Source organism: Marmota monax, unplaced genomic scaffold (assembly GCF_021218885.2).
Source record: "Marmota monax isolate L192 unplaced genomic scaffold, Marmota_monax_Labrador192_F-V1.1 WCK01_AAM20220418_F8-fsc00027, whole genome shotgun sequence".
Lineage (NCBI taxonomy): Eukaryota > Metazoa > Chordata > Mammalia > Rodentia > Sciuridae > Marmota > Marmota monax.
In genome coordinates, this window is record NW_026694617.1 from 8,367,433 (window position 1) to 8,387,176 (window position 19,744).

Genomic DNA, 19,744 nt, shown 5'->3' on the forward strand with positions numbered 1-19,744 from the left:
TTTTCTGGGATTATATAAACTGAAGCTATATCTTCCGCACATGACTTAATTGGAATGATATAGTAATTTACCAGATTATAAGTTATTTTTCCACATATGGTTTTCAAGAGTATTGGCTGTTTTTTTAATAGATTTATTTTTTAAGAGTAGCTATATGTTCATAGAAAAATGCAGTATGAAGTACAGAGATGCCCCATATGTCCCCTACCTCCACACATTTATAGTCTCCTACATTGTCTCATCCTCCACTACAGTGAAAATACATTACAATTGATGATCATAACATCACTGTTGCCCCAAATCCATAGTCTACATTAAATTTGACTTTTGGTATTCTGTGTTCTATAAATTTAGGACCCATTTATAATGACAGGTATCCATTACCATGTTATGATATAGATTATATACACTGCCCTAAAAATCCCTCGAGTTCTACTGTTCAGCCTCCCTTTCTTGCCCCCAACCCTAAAAATTATTGACCTGACCTTTTAATGTCTAAATAACTTTTTCCATTTCTAGAACATCACATATTTAGAATCACAAAACATTTCCCTTTTTAGAATGTCTTCTTTCACTCAGCAATATACATTTAAGTTTACTAACTTTTTATGACTTGATAACTCATTTAATTTTAGTGCTGAATGACATTCTATTATCTGTATGTACTACACTTCACATGTTTACATACTGAAGAATACCTTGGTTGCTTCCAATTTGTGGAAGCTATGACAAGCTCTTGTGAACATCTGTGTGCATGTTTTTACAAGACATAAGGTTTAAACCCCTTTGGGTAAATACCAAAGACATTGATTACTGTATCATATGGTAAGAATATGTTTAGTTTTGTAAGAAATTGCCAAAGTGTCTTCCAACATGGTTGTAGCATTTGGCATTCTCATCAGATTGAGAATTCCCAACAGAGTATGAATTTGTCATTCCACATTCTCACTGGTGTCAGTATTCTGGATTTTTTTCCCATTCCAATAGGTATATGGTGGTATCTTCTTTAAATTTGCATTTCTCTAATGACATATTTGGAGTATCAAATCATATTCTTATATGTGATCTGTATATTTGTTGTTTCCTGGTTGAGTTTTAAAAATTTCTTATTTTATAAAACAGTTCTTTATCAAATATTTCTCTTGTGATTATATACTCTAAGTCTTGTAGTTTTTTACTGCCTTGAAAGTGTTTTTCATGGAGCATTTTTTTGGGGGTGAGGGAGTACTGAGGATTGAACTCTGAGCACTCAGCCACTGAGCCTCATCCCTAACCCTCCTTTGTGTTTTATTTAGAGAAAGGGTCTCACTGAGTTGCTTAGTGCCTCGCTGTTGCTGAGGCTGGCTTTGAGGTTGTGATCCTCCTGTCTCAGCCTCCTGAGCTGCTGGGATTACAGGCATGTGCCACTACAACCCAGCGGAGTATTTTTAATTTTAGTAAAATTCAACCCATATTTTTCCTTTCATGAATTGTAGCTTGTATGTTGTACCTAAACAGTCATCACCAATCCCAAGGCCATCTAGATTTTCTGCTATCTTGTCTTCTAGGAATTCTGTGATTGTTTGTTTTACTTTTAAGTCTATGATTTACTTTGAATATTTTTTATGTGGAATATATTGTTGAAGTAAAAATAAGTAAGGTTCTTTAACTAAATAAGCTTTAAGGTCACCCAAAACCCTAATATTCTATTGTATTTTATTAATTCATAATATAACACAATGATAGCAAAATAATTCTTCAGAGGCTTTTGTTCATTAATTTTTTTTTATTTAAACATATCTCATACTATAGGACACTAGAATTTAAGAGACTGTTGCTGCCTGGTGCAGTAAGTTATAACTATAATGCAAACTACTTGGGAGTTTGAGGCAGGAGAATAAAGTGAGCTCAAGATCAGCCTGAGTAAATTAGAAGAAACAATGTCTCAAAAATAAAACAATAAAACTAAAACAAGGATGGGCATATAGCTCAGTGCTAGAGCATCCCTGGGTTAAGCCCACAGTTCTGACAGAGAGAGAGAGAGAGAGAGAGAGAGAGAGAGAGAGAGAGAGAGAGAGAAGCTATCCTTAGTACTACTTGTTGTCTATGCAGCTTCTATTCCTCATAAATACACATACATTCATATATACGTAGAATATGTGTGTCATAGGTGTTAATATATACATGATAGATAATGTGAATCTGACACATAATATACACTATTTAAGCAAAGGTTTCTCAACTTCATCATCACTATTGTTTTCCCCATTGCTTATCTTTGTTGTTCTGTATCACTTGGCCTTTAGCTGACTTTTATTTGTATGAGCCTGGAGTGACTTTAGTTGACCAGCTAAATTAAAGGCTAGGCCTTCATACTTGTGGAAGAAGTTTTTTAATATATTCCACTGGATGGAAACAATGAATCGTGCTGCTCCAAGGGTTGCCTGAAGCTCAGATATTTTGTAATTAAAGGTGAATTTGCTGAGGATCAAACTGTCACTTGTAGGATAACATGGTGGAAATACAGAAGTGACTTTCATCATGGATGAACTGTTGAGCTGTTGAATTGATCAACTGTTATCCATCTGCTTCTCTCTGGAAATTTCATCAGATGGGACAATAAATACCCCAACTGTTCAAGCCAAGAATCAGAAAGAATGTTAATTATATATAAAATCTTCCTGGTACTGAAGCAAAGTTTTAAGTATTAGATATTATTTTACCCTCTCTCATAAGCTGTGTGACCTAATGAGAATGATTAGCTCTAATGAGGCTTGGTTTACTCAACTGTAAAATTATTTGATTGACCCATCTTAACACAAAATCATGTAATGTTTCCTATAGACACAATGATCAAATTTAGTTGATGTCAATCTGAGTATACATAGTAGAGGCATTTTTTTCTAAATCACATAAGCAATTTATGATGCAAATTATAGAACCTTTTCTCTATTCCCTAGAACCCAATATAGCAGTATGTTCTGTTTTATACCTCCTCAAATTTCTGAGGGTGGAGACTCCATCTGAAAGGATACTGTAATTCTAACTATGTTAGGTGATTCTCTGGTTCATTAAAAGACCATCAAACTCAAACACATGTTTCTCACAATATCCAACCTCAATCTCCAAAGCAGTGGATGAGCCTATAGGATAAAAAGCTGAAGTAATCATGCTTTTCCTCATCTCTAAGAACAGATGTGCATGATGTCTGTCTAGGGTGAAATGTAAATCTGGGTAACTATATATTACACCTGCCTTTTTTCCCCCGGAAACACTCTCAATTAGGTTTTAGAGAATATTGACCACAATCATGAAGTTACCATCTGCTCTTTTAACCAAATGTACCAATTTTGTTAAACTAAATGGAGCTTATATAATGAGTTTTGCATTGGAATTTATTTAATTTTGTAGTTTAAATCAAAAGGAGCAGGACTATTGAACTTGCCCACTTTCATCTTTTTATTTTTCTTGTAAAGATGACCCTGCTGTTCCACTTTTACCAGATTCCCTTATTAACTCTGCTGAAGGATCATAAGACACTTTTTTTTTTAAGCACTGGCTTATCTCATCTTTGTGACTTACATTTGTTGACCTTTGAAGTCTCCCTAATCTTTGAAAAGAATCTATTTAAGGATGAAACCCATAATAAAGTTACAAGATGAGCATGTTAAGGATAAGACACAGAGCTGCATAAAATGTCCACTGACCATAAGGATGACATGACTTTAGTTGGCTTTTTTTTGACCCTATAATGTGCTCCTGAAGGAGAGAAGCAGAAAGGCCATGTCAGAATTCACACAAGAAAAGTATATGCCAAGTGGAAGTGTTTCTCTCTTTCCAGGTAAATGATGTAATGGTAATAATGGCGATCACAGAAACAGCAATAAGCAAATGTTCCCACCTGGTTAAGGACATAAATAATTGTAAAAAAATATATTAACTTTTCCCTTATAAAAAATTTAGTTGGTGATTGTGGAAAGACAATATAAAAACTTACATTAAATATGATTTCCTAATATTTTATCTCTGCTTATAGGATTTTGTAGCTTATCTGCAATTTTTGATGAAAAATATTCCCTATTTTCATGGGGGAAAATGCGTTATCTTTGCTTTGCTTCTATTTTCTCCCTAGAAATTTTTCATCAAATTTCATCTGTTCTAAGAAGTCTTTTATTCTACACAAACTGAATTTGTCATTGTGAATCTTTAGAATGTTTTTTCATGGCTTATGTAGTTGTGTCTATTTTTTTATATATATATCAATGTGGATATATATATATATATATATATATATATATATATATATATATACACACACACACACACACACACACACACATACACTGAGCCTCTTTCATACCAGAGACTGATTCATTTTCATATTTAAGTCACCTGAAGCTTTTAATAATTACTTAAGTATATTTATGATGCTGTGCTAATTATTCAGACTCTTATGCAAATTGAATTTTTGGTATTTTAGCATTTAATGATGCTTGAAAATATCATTGCACTATTCGAGTTTTGTTTCAGAAAAAGCTCAGCTTATAATGGAATTGTTATACTAGCCAGAGCTATATGACTTCCACAAAGCAAGTCTTCTGATTCCTAGGTTGTTACTATTTGTGATCATGGCAAAATTTGTATACCATTAAATGTATTTTTCCCAAAATCAAGCACTTCGACTCATGGAATTTCTGGAAAAAAATATAAAGAAATAACTAGATTCATAAAATTAATAAAATGTACAAATAAAAAATAAATGAATGAATGAAAATGAGTAAAGAAGTTAATGGATGACAAAATGACAAAACTGCTACTGAAGAGACTGGATAATAGTCTGCTGGTATTGCCTTCTCAGGGATGTCTTGTGGCTTCCAACACCACAGATTGGAAGATGAAGTAAATCCAATACTGGGATGGATGTAGTCTGTTGCCTTTGTGTATGAAATATGAAAGCTCCTCAGTGTTAAATTCTACATACTATTAGAAAAATGTGAATGTGAAAATGTATCAGAGTGGTAAAATTTGAAGCAAGGTTGTTTTTTATTTTAATGGTTCATTTGGATTTTTTAAAAATACATTTCTTAGATGGACAGGATACCTTTATTTATTTGTTTGTTTGTTTGTTTGTTTATTTTTATGTGGTGCTGAGGATCAAACCCAGTGCCTGCCACATGCTAGGCAAGCACTCTACCATGGAGCTAGAAGCCCAGCCCCACATCTGGATATTTTAGACATAGTCACTATGGATTTATGGCTTGAATTCTAGTCCAGATATTGCTCCTGAAGTAAGCTTTCCCTTTTGTGAATATTTCACTGATGGTTGACCCTGAAACTAGCATAGAGCCAGGTTGAGGAAGAAGAAAAGGGGGAAGATATAAATAAAAAATTCAAAATTCTTTCATACTTCTAGCTTATTCAAAAATAATTGCTTTACTATTTTGTATGAACACTGAAAGTTTTGATCCAGATTATATTAAACTCTGTAGTCAAAAAGTGAAGTGTATTATGTGACAATGAGAAACCATACAGTACTATACATAACTTAATTATTGCATTGAAGGAAAAAAATGTTGAAATTTCACATTTTGACTTAATTTTGTGTTGGTCATAAAAACCCCTTATAATGAATAAAATAACTTCTCAAAATTATTGCTTAATATTAACATATCAGAAACATTTATTGTAGCCAGTTATTTTAACTCTATTTAATTTATATGTAAATATTTAATTCTCTAATATAATGATACCTTTAATATTTCAAATAGCTAAAAAACACTAATTTTCTTTTGATATTTTTAACAAACCAAAAAGGTATATACTTCAGAGACTGTTCTTTGTATATAATGCATTTGCTAGAGAAAAATAGGCTGCATTATGTGGTATCCAAGCTAACAAAGATTGGGTACATTAAACTGTTCAAATATAGGCTCATTCTTCTCTCAAAGGTAAGCAAGGGAGGTCATTTGGGTGAAATACTATTTTTAATCATTGTGAGAACATAATTAATTTTCTTGACTTTATCCCTTAAGAAGATAAATAGCCTCTATCACAAATATTGTTTTTTTTTCAAATTAAAACTATTTTATTCATGCATATATAGAGATAATATGGGTTGTCTCAATGTCATTTGTGGATGCATTAATCAAGTTCTTTATGTTCTACAGAGCACTGCAAGGTAATAAGTTTATTGTATCTCTTATCAATGCAAAGGTTTGCTTATGAAGATTGAATAAAAAAAAAATGTTCACCATTTAGGTCCTTCTGTTTGAAATATGGCTTCTTGTAGAAATTGTAACTATTTTAATTTAAAAGTTTTCTATGAAGAGTATGACACAATAGTCATCAAAATTAGTTATTTATAGCTCTCTACTCCAAACCACATAATATATTTACAGATTTTGAACACTCATCAGTATAATGATAATTGTCTTACTTCAATATAATGTTACAAAGTTAAAATAATCCAGAAATGACAAATAATACATGAGCCACCACCTTTCCTCTTGTCCTAGAGGTGGCCATTCCAACACAGTGTCCTCATAGAATGAACTAATGTGCCATGGCCAGTGAGTTTGAGCTGTCCTGTGAGACGTCCCACTCATTATTATGGAGTTGTCTACAGGATAAAGTATTGAAATACATGAACATGAAGTTATGTTTCAGGTATATCACTAGTAACACAAGGTGTTGCATAAGTAAGAATAAATGACTACAATAATTTGTAAAAGGTTCAATATTACATACATAACTTTATAATTCTATTCTTTAGCATTACAATTCATATGCAAACTTTCACATAGAGTGTACACATAAACATTATATGAAATACAGCAACCAAAGTTCAGACACAGTGATTAAGCAAAAGATATAGGAGGTTGTCCTTTCAAGAACAGGAAATATCTACCTACATGTTTATTGGTTTATAAAACAAGAAATGATGAAAAATTCAAAGTTTACAGAGCAGAAATTATGAATCTGATATTGTGATAAGTGATGACTTACAGAAATATTTTATAAAAATCAGAGGGGATAGCCATGGAGAGCTCCATTTTATAGATTAAATATTGTGCTTTAAATGGTAAACTAGTTTAGAAAAAAGTAAATAAAAATATTGAACATCAATTAAGCAATTTGATGCTTAATTATTATTCAAAATTACCACAAACACAAAATTTGGGTTTTAAACCAAATATCCATATTCATGGATAAGTGAAACCCAAACTGAGAACTTATACATATTTGGCATTCTTTCATTTGGGTCATGGTTTACATTACTGTAGGTTTGTGCTAAGCTCAGAAATAGGGAAATGTAAGTCGTGAGTCATTTTCAAGATTATTTTGACTATTTTAAGCCCCCTAATATTTCATATAAATTCGAGTATCAGTTTGTTTTTTTTCTGAAAAAAATACAAAACTCTTAGAATTTTAATAGTATTTCAATGAGGTTTTAGATATAATTCTAGGTAATAATGACAATTATGCCTTTGAACTTCTGTACAAGGGATATCTTAATTTATTTAAGTTTCAATTTCTTTCAGCTTTGCTTTTTGGTTTTCAGATTACTAGTCTTTCACTCAGCTAAATTTGATTCTAGGTATTTGCTTATTTTAGATGTCATTTAAATTGAATTGGTTTTGTATTTTTCTTTTGGGACTTTTCATTACAGCTATAAAGAAACAATGTATTGACATTGCTTCCTGAAATACTGCTAAATATATTAACCCTAAAAGTTTCTTGCAGATTTAATACTACTGTTTATATATACACGCACACAATCACACACATATATACACACAAATGTAAATAAATATAATACAAATATTTATGTGTGTGAATGTATGTACATATAAATTGCATATATAGGTATATACATATATATACATACACATATATGTGTGTGTATATATATATATATATATATCTACAAATTATTTTAGTTATTTTTTTTCAGTTTGGAAGCTATTTATTTCTTTTTTTATCTATGGGCCTGAAGATAACTTCCAATACAGTGTGGAATGGCATGTGGCAAGCAGGAATCCTGTCTTTCTCCTGATCTCAGGGGAAAGGCGTTCAATCTCTTGCTATTGAGTATGATGTTTTCTGTCAATCTTTCAAAAATCTTCTTTATCATGTTGAGAAGTTACCTCTGCTCCTAGTTTCTTTCTTGTCATAAATGTTGTTGAACTGTGTTAAGTGCTTTTATGTACCTATTGAGCTGTTCATTCATGCACTTTTTTGTATTTTTCTATTATGTTAATTGTTTTAATATATGCTCCATACATTATTCAAATTACTAAAATTTCATCATGATACATAATTCTTACATATTACTAGATAAGGTTCCCTAGGAGTTTTTAGGACAACTATATCTATATTCATAAAGAATAGTCCCTGTATTTTATTCATTGCTTGTTTTGTGTTTGTCAAATTATTTTTGCATCAATTGAGATGATCCACCCTACTATTTTTTTCTACATTCTATTAACGTGGTATATTAAATTGATTGATTATTTTATGGTGTGCTATGCCCATTGTAGAATATTTTTGTTTTTGCCTATTGCTAAGTAATTTCTAATTTACTTGATTATTTATTGTTGAGACTATTGATCATTTAATAGTATGTTGTTTAGTCCCCATATGTTTGTGATTTTTTTTCTTGTTATTTCCATTTTTTGGTGCATTATAATTATACATAATGGTGAGATTCATTGAGAACATAATGTTCTTAAGTACCATATATTTTCCTGAAAATGATAAATTTTGTTCTTCTTTATATACCACAGTTTATTTATCCTTTTATTCACATATGAACACCTAGACTGGTTCTATAGTTTGGCTATTAAGAATTGTGCTACTTTAAACATGTATCTTTGTGGTATGACATTAAGTCCTCAGGACAAGTATGAGGACTGGTATAACTGGATTACATGGTAGTTACATTTCTAATCTTTGAGAGAAAACCATACTGATTTCCATAGTGGTTATATAACTTATAATCCCACCAGGAGTGTAAAAGTGTTCCTTTTTCTCCACATCTTCTCTAGCATTTATTATTGTTTGTACTCTTGATGGTTGCTATTCTACCTGGAGTGAGATGAAATCTCTTTGGTGTTGTGATTTGAAATGTCTTAATTGATAGTGTTTGAAATTTTTTTCATGTTTGTTGACCATTAGTATTCATTTGAGAAGTGTCTGTTTAATTCATTTACCCAATTAACAGTTTTTGTAGTTGTTGATGATGTTAAGTTTATATTCTGGATGTTAGTCCCTTTTAGAAGATTAAATAGCAAAGACTGGGGCTGGGAGTGTGGCTCAGTGGCAAAGGGCTTGCCTCACATGTATGAAGTTTTGGGTTCAATCCTCAGCACCACATAAAAATAAATAAATATAATAAAGGTATTATATCCATCAACAACAAAAAATTTAAAAATAAATAAATAGCAAAGATTGTCTCCTTTACTGTACAGAAGCTTTTTAGTTTGATGCCATTATATTTATTAATTCTTGGTATTATTTCCAAGGCTTCAGGAGTCATGCTGAGAATGTTTTTGCCTGTGTCTTTATGTTAGAGTTCGCTAATTCCAAGGTTTTGATCCATTTCTAACTGACTTTTTTTTTTTTGCATTGTGACAGATAAGGATCTAACTTCATGCTTCTATGTGTCTATAATCAGTTTTCCTAGTACTTTTGTCCAATTTATGTTTTTGGCACCTTGCTAAGGATCAGATGATTGTCCCTATGTGATTTTATCTCTGTGTCTTATATTCTGTTCCTCTGGTCTAGGAGCTTATTTTTATACTAGTACCATAAGGTTTTTGTTACTATAGCTCTTTAGTATAATTAGAGTACACAAACTGTGATGCCTACAGCACTGCTTTTTTGACTTAGACTTGCTTTGACAATTTGGGTCTTTTACTCTTTCAAATAAAATTTTGAACATTGTTTTTTTAAGTTCTGTGAAAAATTATAGGAATTGTTTTGAATTTGTATGTTGATTTTGGTCCTATGGTTATTTCAACAATACCAATTCTGACTATCCATGAACATGAGAGGGCTTCTCATCTTCTTGTGTCTTCTTCGATTACTTTCTTTAGTGTTTTGTCCTTTTAATTATAGAAGTCTTTCATCTCCTTGGTTGGAACTATACCTAGGTGTGTGTGTGTGTGTGTGTGTGTTTAGGATTCTTGTGAAAGTGATTGTTTTTCTGACTTTTTACTGTTGTACTTTTCACAATTATTTTTATTTGTTCTAACTAGTTATATATGAGAGTAGAATACATTTATGCACTATGATATATCATACATAAATGGAGTATAATTTTCCATTTTGCTGATTGTACATGTTGTAGAATCACATTGGTCATGCAGTTGTATATATATATATATATATATATATATATATATATATATATATATATATATAGTAATAACATATTTTTCATTCTACTAGTCTTCCTGTCCCCATACCCTTAAATTACTTCCCCTCCATCTAATCAAAATTAATGCTGTTCTTCCCTAGCCCCTTCCATTATTTGCGAATTATCATCCTCATATCAGAGAAAACATTTGGACTCTGTTTTATGGGGATTGGCTTATTTAGCTTAGCACAACATTCTCCAGCTCCATCCATTTACTGCAAATGCCATAATTTCATTATTCTTTATGGTTGAGTAATATTCTATCATATATATATATATATATATATATATATATATATATATATATAATCTTTCATTTCTTTATCCATTCATCTGTTGAAGGGTAACTAGGTTGATTCTTTAGCAAATAGAGAAATGCAAATCAAAACTACTCTAAGATTTCATCTCACTATAGTCAGAATGGCAATTATCAAGAATACATGCAATAATAAATGTAGGAGAGGATGTGGGGAAAAGGTACACTCATACATTGCTGGTGGGAATTCAAATTGGTGCAATCATTATGGAAAGTGGTATTGAGATTCCGCAGAAAATTTGGAATGGAACTATCATTTGACCTGGCTACCCCACTCCTTGGTTTATACTCAAAAAACTTAAAATCAACATTCATCATCTATAGCTTTTATGATGTTGAGGTAAGTTTCTTCTATTCATGGTTTTCTAAGCATGGTTTTCATGAATGATTCCTGGATTTTGTCATAGGCCTTCTGTGCATCTGTTGACATGACCATGTCATTTTTTTCCTTAGTTCTAATTATGTGGCATATTATGTTTATTGACTTGTGTATGTTAAATCATCCTTGTAACCATGGAATAAAACAATGTGTCATGAGGTACAGTCTTCTAAATATGTTGTTGATATTTTATTAAGAAGTTTTGCATCCATGTTTATCAGGGATATTAGTCTGTACTTTTCTTCCCTTTATGTGTCCATATCTAGTTTTGATATGAGGTTGATACTGATTTCAAAGAATGAATTTGGAAATGTTCTGTCTCTTTCTGTTTCAGGGAATAATTTGAGGATCATTAGCATTAGCTCTTTAAAGTTCTGACTGAATTCATCTGAGAATCCATCTTGTCCTGGGCTTTTCTGTGTTGTAAAATTTTTTTCTGCTTCTATCTCATTACTAGCTATTGGTCTGTTTAGGTTTCCTCTATATTCTTTATTCATTTTTGTTAGGGTTTTTCATTTATAGAAATGTATCCATTAGGTTTTCCAGTTAATTAAAGTGTATGTTTCCAAAACAGTCCCTTATGATCATATGGATTTCTGTGATGATTTTGGTGACTTCTCCTTTTTTCATATATAATTTTATTAATTTGGCTCTTCTCTCTTTTTCTGTTGATTAATTTTGCTAAGTGTTTATTAATTTTTATTTTCTTTGCAAAGATCCAACTCTGGTTTATTGATCTTTTATATTATTTTTAAAATTTTCTATTTCATAGCTTTTAGCTCTGATCTTCATGGTTTTCTTCCTTTTAGTGTTTTGGAATTGTTTCATTCTTGTTTTTCAAGGACCTTGAGATGAATCCTTAGGTTGTTTATTTAGGATTTACTTATGTAGGCACTCAGCTATACACTTTTATCTGCCTTCATTGCCTTTATCGTTTCTCCTGAGGTTCTGATATGCTGTATTGCTATTCTCATTTTATTTGATAAATTTTTTATTACTTCCATGATTTCTTTTATTACCCATTCATCATTCAAAATTATATTGTTTAATATCCATGTGTTTATATACATTGTATAAGTTTTTTTGTGTGGGTCAGTTTCTAATTTCAATTCATTATGGAGATAAGACGCAAGGAATTATGTTGGTGTTTTTTGTTTCTGAAATATGATCTACTAGGAGAGGGTTCTATCAACAGCTAAGATGACAGTGAATTTGGGTGGTGTTGGATGAAATATTCTATGTCTGGTAAGTTCATTTGCTTTATAACTTTTTTGGAGTCTGAAGAGACTTTATTCTGTTTATATATGCATGATTTATCTATTGGTGAGAGGTTTGTTGAAAACATGTATTATTATTATAGTGTTGTCTGTTTTATGTAATTAGGTGCTCAACATTTGTCACCCAAGACCTGTGTGGGGAGGGAATAAGTAATTCTCAGATGTGTGGATCAGATGGAATAAAAGACTGAAAAGTAGTGTTAAGAAATAATAAAAAAGACACAGGAAATTATATCTGAAGCAGGAACTTGATGGGTGGAGGAGACCTAATGGGTCTAATCCTAAAAAAGGGAACAAGCCCACAAATGCTTTATTTATAGTACAACACACCAAAGGAATTTATGGTGAGGGAAGTTTCTTCAGGGTAAACAAAAATCGAGAAGATGTGGGGAGCTTGACCTTATTGGGGATGTGTTACTTGAGCAGTTATCCTTCCTCCTCCCAGTCAGCTGGTGCCACAAGGCTAGTAGGGACCCTGGTATCTCACTCTACCTCCACAGAGTTGCATTTGAACACAAGGCTGTCTGAGCCAATAAATTCTGTGGTATCACAGAATTCTCTTTGAGCAGGATGTTTGCCAAGGCAATGAGGCAGTCTCAGATTGGTGAGATCATACCAATAGTTCCCCAAGGGGCACACCTCTGCCTAGAGATGGCTTAGAGAGGCCCACAGTTCATTTGCAGCTTCCAACAAACATTGATGGAATAAGTATTTAATATTGTTGTGTCTTCTTGTTGGATTGTTCCATTTACATGTATGAAGTGACCTTCTTATCTTTTCTGATTAATTGTGGCTTAAACCTGCTTTGTTGGATATGGGAATAGCTCCTCCTGCTTGTTTGGGGGTTTAATTAACACATTATATCAATTCTCATCATCTTAATTTCTTTCATCCTATGACTGTCTTTGCCTGTGAGGTAATTCTCTTGCAAACAACATGCATTTGGATTTTTTTTTTTTACTCATTCTGTCAGCCTATATCTTTCAACTGGGCACAGAGATCATTTACATTCAATGTTATTGTAGGGAGATGTTTATTAGTTCCTACCATTTTGATCTATTCCTAATGTTTAATTTGGTCTCTTTTCTCATTTGCTAAGCTCATCTTCAAATAAGATCTGATTGAGATTTTCAAGCTCTGTGATTGTTTGGATTTTTTTCTATGTGAAGTATATTTTTTATAGGGCTGACTGAATTGTCGTGTTCTTTTATTTTCTGCTTATTTTGGAAGGTTATAATTTTGTCTTAATTTCTGGGGGATATCTTTGTTAGATACAGCAAATTTAGGTAGCAGTTATGTTTTTTCAAGGCTTGGAACAATCATTCCAACATTGCTGTAGGAGTGAATGAATATCTATTAGTGTGACCTGAGGGCCTCCCTAGCCATTCCTACTTGAGGTGTGGATGTTACTGTGGGTTTTTCTTTCACTTCTCTTCTTGCATTAAAGTAGCATTGAAATTTGAGTATGGTTAGTTTGTGTGTGAAGCAATGTGTGCTGCTTCTTGGCTGGTTTTAGCTCAAAAATAGAGTCTTTACTTTGTGATCCTGTGGTGTCCTGGTAGATTCCCAGAACCTCACAGAAAATGGGAAGGCAATAGCAACTACAGAATCAAATAATATACAACATTGAAGTAAATACCAGGTGCCTACTATGACATCTATATCACTAAGTATCAAAAAAATAGAAATGGGACTGTCAGTATTTTCTAACAGCTCCAAACAGTAAAAAGTCATGAACTAGATCTGGCTTTAGTTAACAGCAGATATCAACAATGCCATATACATCAGTAATTACTGCAAAAAATATAAATGGTTGTAAAGGGGTTATTTATACCAAATCGTTCTGAAAGATGGTAAAAGTACAGTTTATTAAGAGAAAAAATGAGATAAAAAGCTAAAAAATATTTAGAATATTCAAAATTTGACCACAAATAAAGCAGAATGTAGCAAGTGAGAGCTACAAATAAGTAGGAAAAAATAAGTTAAAAAAAAGAAAAGTAAACAAAGAGAAAGAGAAGTAAATTTGACTATTAGAGGGAGAAGAAAGGAAACATGAGAAGCAAACAAAAACAAAATAAACAAACAAAAAGCTATAATCCTCAAAGATAAGGCAAAGAAAAATAACAAAGGCCAAAAAATGATAAAAATGAAAACATATATTCATTCAGAATTATTCAATTCAGAATTATTTATTTTGTCAAAATTTGCTAAAATATTTGGGGTTATGTTATTTATTATACACACACACACACACACATATATCCATCAACCAATCAGCACAAGAACACAAAAAAAATTAAAAAAGAAAGATTCTTAATAAAAATTAAAAGAATTTCTTCAAGTAAATTATTAAAAACTATTGAGGAAGATGAGTGATCACTACTTATGCCTGGCTATCCTTTTTTTTTTTTCTCTCCTGGGAGTTAATAAACCCTTCTTCCTTCTGTGTTGCTCTCTCAAACCTGAAGCTGGTTGAAATAGCTTTGAACTTCCCTTATGACTCATGTAAGGTAGGACAGAATGGCAAGTACTGATGACTGGAGTTTTATTTGGACAGACAAGATAGATGCACTCCCACAGTGGGTGTTGCAAACTTCTAAGTGGGGAGTTCTGGTCATGGGGCTTAGCTCTAACTAGGCCTTTGGGAATTTGTTTGGTGGTATTTGCTCTGGAGAGATTAGATCAACATAACCCTAGGACTAGGCAGATGTTGAACTCTGTTGGGTATCTGAATTACAGTAGCCTCCTGAGGATTTTACTTGTAAGACAAGTGAGCTGGCCATCCACAGTTGTTTTACAATCCACCACACATAAATACATCCTTGGATCAGTCCCAGAGTATCATAATGTCTGCCTGCCATTTGTTATGATCACCCTGGGCTCCAACAGCAGCAAGCTACAACATGATCTCATCAAATGGCTTCTTGCTTTTTCTCTTGGTTTGCCAGTAGTGAAACAGCACTTCTCAAGCACCAGTTCAAGGCACAGCCACTGGATCAGCTTTCAGGCTGCTTTTTGGTTCCATAAGTTTTTCCATGCCAAATTTATACATTGTATTTCTTTCTGCATTTGTGTTACCCTGATCTCTGCGGTGAACTAGTGACACATCTGCTGGAACTGTTTTGGTCCAAGGTACTCTATCTTGTCCTTTGTTCAATGCACCTCGTTTTCTGAGTCTTTAAGATTGACTGTCTAATATTAAATTCAAATGAAGTCCCTCTTTCACCCACCTCACTGAAAAGCTGTATCCCCACTGCTGATATTCTGAGTCATGGAGCAATTATTTACACATCTTTCCTCTAATCTGCCATCTCAAATCTCTCATGTTTGTAAATTTTCCAATTTCTTTCTGCTATTATTTTAGTTTTATTCCATTTCAACAAGAAAAGATATTTTGTATTATTTTACATTTTTATAATTATAAAAGTTTGTTGTGTACCTTAACATTTTGTCCAAATGTTTCATCCATTATTCAAAATTAGTCCTTCAGTCTTCACCAATTATCATAGAATTATTTATTTTGTCAAAATTTGCTAAAATATTTGGGGGTTCTGTTATCTGTTGCTCATACAGTTATACTTATATCTTTTCCATGAAATTATATTTTGATCAAAATAGAATGTATATCCTACAAACTTTTTAGTTGAAATTCTACTTCTTTCAAATATGTATGTATGTATATGTGTGTATACATATACATATATATATATATATATATATATATGTATATGTATACACACAAACACACATATATGTGTGTGTGTGTGTGTGTGTGTGTGTGTGTGTGGCCATCCAAGCTCTATTTTAGCTATTACTAATGTTTTTGTTTGTCTTGGTCTGTCTGCCAATATTTGCCTCTTGATTGGTGAGTTCAATCCATTACATTTAAGATAATTACTGAGAAAAAAAATAAATTCTGTAATTTTGATGTATGCTTTTAAAAAAAACATATCATATTTTCATTTCTTCTACCACTACTGAGTTTTCTTTTAGTTTATCTTTTGTGGTAAATTGTTTAGATTACTATCTCACTTTTTGCATATATTATATGGATATTTACTTTGTGATTATCATGGGGATTAGATATAACATTCCAAATTTATAACAACTAGTTCCAATTGATATCATCTTAAATTCCATGTCATACAAAATTTGTGCTCCTATATAACTGCATTTCTTGATCATTTTTTCCTAATATGATTTGGAACTATCTAAAGGACATATCTAAGGGACTTTTGACATAATTTTTCTCCCTGAAATCTGCATTTTGTTTCAAATAGGCATGAATGAATGTGAAGGAATTTAAAATACCACATGAAACCAATGAACAATGAAATTCTATTAAACAAAACATGTACTTATTATGTACTGTGCACTTAGAACTATGACAGTCCTTGAATAAGTCTTATCCTGGAGAACCTTAAAATTTATTGTAGTTTATAGCTTTTCATTAAAGTTATAAAATGGATCTAGGATTTGTTACAGAAAAAATCATAACAAAATATTTCACACATTGTAATAAAAACTGTTATAGAGACACAAATGAGAGGCATTGAGATTAAATACTGTGATTTCAGTCATAGGCAAAAGAAATGTGAGGAATTTTTGTTAAAAAAAGAACTGGATTTTTAAAAGGCAGACAGAAGTTGAAAAGAAGTTGAAGTTTTTATAACCAAAAAGAATAAAATCTATTAAAAATAGCATACATTAAGCCATATTCATGGGATGGAGGTGTATTATAAAGGAATCACATCAATAACTTAGCAGGAAATTACATGAGAATGTTAAAATGTGCTCATGTCAATACTGGATTGAAGAACTTAGAGTTCTATTTGTTGAAGGAACAAGGTAGGGAGTAGATAGCCAAGATATTTAGCACCTTTGAAATAGAACACTACTTGCATAGAAAGAGGTGACATTACTAGAATCAAGAAGTCTGAATGTAGGAGACGATCTGACATTAACTGGAGCAATAGAGTTTACAAAGCAAATTTAATGGATGGCACTTAGTACTAGTATTAGCCTAGCACTGGACAGGACGTTTTGAATAATACTTTCCATGTTCATTTAGATAGTCATTTTATATCCAAAGTTATGTAATAGAAATTAATTGCAAAGATATAATTTAATTATATCATTATAAGCAAGGTCCAAATAAAAATATAGCCACTAATAGAAGGATGTTCATTTAAATTTACCATTGAGCAAAAAGATTATATATTTAAATATCTACTATTTAAACCACAAGAAAGGCATTAGTCTCATTAATATTGATAAAAAAAATTCCAGCATTTAACTAAAATGTTCAGCTTATCGTTGCTAGCAATATTGTCATGAATAAAACTAAATTCAGCATGAACAACTAAATTCTTAAGCCTTGCCTTTTATCTATAGAATATGCAACTTGTCAAAGACCTTGTATATATTTACATTTGATATTATTTTCAAATCTGATTTTACTTTTGCTAGATTTTTCAGAATTATAAAAATATTTAATTTTAGGTGAAAATACAATACTACTTTATTTCATGATTGGTCTTATTTTCTTGGTTTAGACTATGGCATTTAAAAATCATTTGTAGCTTCACTTGCCATTACATTTGTCTGGTATTTTGAATACTGACATACGATAAGTGAAAATTGGTTTAGAAATGCTGCATGTTTTATTTTTTAGATCAGATTCTGTAATGTTTGGTGGATTTTATTTTTAAGTGTATTTCCAAGGACAATGAAATTAATTACTTCAAGTTTAGGTTGATGTAGGATTTTTTCATTTAAAAGGACAGAATGCAGAGTTCTTTATTTTCTCTTGCCTTTAATAGATATATAACAGAAAAATTTCCCATTTCAGGATTCAAAGAGCTTACAAATGAGTCATTCTTTAGTTAATTGCATCTTTGAATAAATTTTTCTAACTAATTTCCTTTGGTACTGAGTCTGTTTTCTTTTTTTTTAATTTTTTATTGTTGGCTGTTCAAAACATTACATAGTTCTTGATATATCATATTTCACACTTTGATTCAAGTGGGTTATGAGCTCCCATTTTTACCCCATATACAGATTGCAGAATCACATCAGTTACACATCCATTGATTTACATATTGCCATACTAGTGTCTGTTGTGTTCTGCTGCCTTTCCTATCCTCTACTATCCCCCCTCCCTTCCCCTCCCCTCCCCTCTTCTCTCTCTGCCCCCTCTACTGACATTCATTTGTCCCCCTTGTATTATTCAATGTCTACCTGGATAGTAACCTCGCTGGGTATCTTCTGACATTCATTTAAGCTGTAAGTTTTGATGAGAAATGAAGATAACCTTTCCACTGCACTAACTTACTAAAATTTTTCCTACTAGAAATATTACCTTTTCAAATAGAATGAAAAGTAATTTCCAAAGCTCTCTTATCACATAAGTTACATTTATAGTTGCTATGCACCAAAGCTTTTGATCAATTGATTTTTTAGTGGCAGGGTACTTTTGAAACTGAAGTTTTGAGATGAGACTGAATTTCCCACCTCACCAATTTCCTCTGGTTTCTTCTCTCAAATATTCTGAAGAATAAAGTCCTTAGAAAATCACAGAAGAGGAGAATAAACTGAGCAGGATTTATTTAAGTAAGAAGAGATAGAACTCCCACCATGCAGAAGGGGACTTTGTAGCAGGGGAAAAAAAATTGTGTGTCATCTTAGGAGTTTACATATGATTTTTGGAACAGCATGGAACAAAATCTATGTGAAATAGGTATCTTACTTATATCCTCCTTTCTGTGACCCATCCTCCTTCCTATAACTTCCATCTGGGTTCACCCTCACCTTCCATTTCCATTTCTGGGACAAAGGAATTGGTTGAAGGTGTTCCCACAGGTGTGCCTCAAGGATTTTCACACTTGATATAGGCCTTGATGGTGCTCTTTAATGTCTGCAGGTTAGCCTCCAGGTTTGGTTGCATGGGGCCAATTGCCCTGACTGCCTGGTCATTTTACTATCTATTCTATTTTTTTACTTTTTACCCTCACAGGCAAAAACATTTTTCTCCAAAAGTCTTTCCTCTCTCTTCTTTTCTCTTGGATATCATTTGTAGAATATCTTGAAGAACTTGAACTGTATTTCCATGTAAAGGCAAAGAATGCTAATCCATATGCATTCATAAAAATTGAACTGATACAATATAATCTCTGTATTAAATAATAATAATAATTATCTCTGTATTAAACTATTACAACATATAATAATCTCTGTGTTAAACAATAACAACATATCAGTGCTTGTGCAAGAAATGTTATTATTTACTCTGTTCTTTTCTACTTTTAACACTGAAAAAATAATTACTTTCCATCTGCAAAACAGTTACACACATACATTCTCTCATTAATCTT